Below are 2,275 nucleotides of genomic sequence, written 5' to 3'. Positions count from 1 at the left end.
AAAAAAAAAAAAAAAAAAAAAAAAAATTCAATACCCAGAAAAATTAAACTCCAAATCCTTAACCTGGTGTTCAAAGCCTTTCACAGTCAAGTCCTGGCCAATTATAGTCTATCTTAACAGTTTTACCTCTTTCTATACATTTTCTTTATTACAATCAAACCAGGCTATTAGTGCCAGAATATTCTCTGGGATAGTCCCTACTTCTAAGTAATAGATCTTCCCTACTTCTAAACTCACCGTGTCTTCCATCTCTCGCTCTTCTCTATTTGCTGAAATCTCAACAGTTCCTCAAGATATCAAGACATACCTTAGATTAACAGCCTCACTGCCAGATACTATTTGATCTTCAAATCCTCACATGGCTTTACCTATACCACTTTAGGGCACTTGTATTTTATTATGTTTTGTAACAATTTGAATACCTGCTTATTCCAAACAGATGTGGAAATTCCTAAGAAAAGAATATGATTTCCTACAACTTTGAATTTTCCACAGTACCCACAAAAATGATTGTGTAGGGCTGGGGATGTGGCTCAAGCATTAGCGCGCTCTCCTGGCATGCGTGCAGCCGGGTTTGATCCTCAGCACCACATACAAAGAAAGATGTTGTGTCCACCGAAAAATATATATTGAAATTAAAAAAAAAAATGATTGTGTATACAGTCAATGTACACTGAGCACTGAATATAACTGGCAGGTAGAAGTGACAGCAGCTTCTCAATCTGGAGTTTGCTGAAAACCAAACTTCATTTTCCATCTGTTAATTAAAAAAAAAAAAAAAAACAGGAACCACACCCTATACATCAACTGCTTCACTAGATTCAGATTTTAAATTTACCAGCAAACATCATCATCTACTTAACTATAATATTTAATTATGAATGCTATTGAGTATTAAGGGAGGGCAGATCTATTTTTTTAAATCTTAATCTCATGATAATATATCTAAATGATTTCTTTGCTCTTCAAAAAGCACAGCTGTTTAGTTAGTAAATAAAAATGATGATGTGTGCATATTTTCACCAATGAAATTCAGACAAAAAAACTGCATCATTTCAAAAAGTATTTATGTGGGGCAGTTGTACAGTGCTAACAGCTGCAAAGATGGCACAGTATAACATTTGAAAAAAAATGTTGGTAAAAATCAACTAAAACACTACTGTGGAATTGGTAATCCCTTCAAATCCCTAACAAATTTCTGTAGTATTGAGGTAGGACAGAGGACATAAGGACAGGTAGAAAGGAGGCATGTGGAACAAGACTGACCATGACTTAAGTGAAGATTTACAGTCCACTTTCACATGGATTAAATATCCAGATTTAAAGATCACAAACAGCACTATTTAAATCAATTATCAGACCTTATCCACCTGTACACAAATGTTGTACTGAGTAAATCCATGGAGCAAAACACATCAAAAACAAAGAAGAAAAAAAATGACCCCCATCCTGGTTAATGGTCAACGTGTCCAGTTATCAACACAATGGAGTACTAGTAACACCTGCTCAGATCATCCCTGCATTATCGATCTTATACATATATATGTGTCTAGCTAAAATGTAGCCAGCATATTCCTCTCCAATGCCCATAATCTACCTTTTCTTTCTCTTAATTCTATCTGTGCTTCACTTTGACCCATCCTTAAATTCCTTTTCGCAATGAGATAAGGACCCTGAATTGAGGTCCATCTCTCTTTTGGGGGGACCTCCCCAGAATAGTCCCAGTAACACTAGTTATCATTCAAAACAGTTGTGATCTTCTCATGACATTTGAGGTTTTATGCTTAATAGAAAAAAGAATAAACCAGACACTGGGAATTAAGATGTATATCACCATCATGTTTTCTCTCATCTACAGAAGCTAAAATAGAAAAAGGAAAGAAGGTGGGGGTGTCTCATGAAAATCAAAGGGAGATCAATAAAGTAGAAGAAAGGGACTGGGGGAGGAAGGAAAAGAGGGTAAGGGGGCAGGGAAATATTGGGAATGATGTTGTCCGTATAATATTCTTATACTGTGTGCATGTATGAATATGTAACAACAAATCCCACCATTATGTACAACTATGTCAATAAAAAATGTGGAAAAAGATATATACCACAAAGTTTAATACACAGTACAATAAGATAAGTACTATAATTAATTAATTAAGAATATCAACAAAGTAGTAAGGAAGCAAAAAAAAAAAGATTAAGGGCAAGTCATAGAGTAGCATTTGCACATCTGAAAGATTAATTTCAAAAGTAAAAAAAAAAAAAAAAAAAAGGGGGGGGGATG

The sequence above is a fragment of the Marmota marmota genome, unplaced genomic scaffold (genome assembly GCF_001458135.2).
Source record: "Marmota marmota marmota unplaced genomic scaffold, marMar, whole genome shotgun sequence".
Lineage (NCBI taxonomy): Eukaryota > Metazoa > Chordata > Mammalia > Rodentia > Sciuridae > Marmota > Marmota marmota.
The sequence above is the reverse complement of the archived record's forward strand: the minus strand, read 5'-3'. Positions refer to the sequence as shown.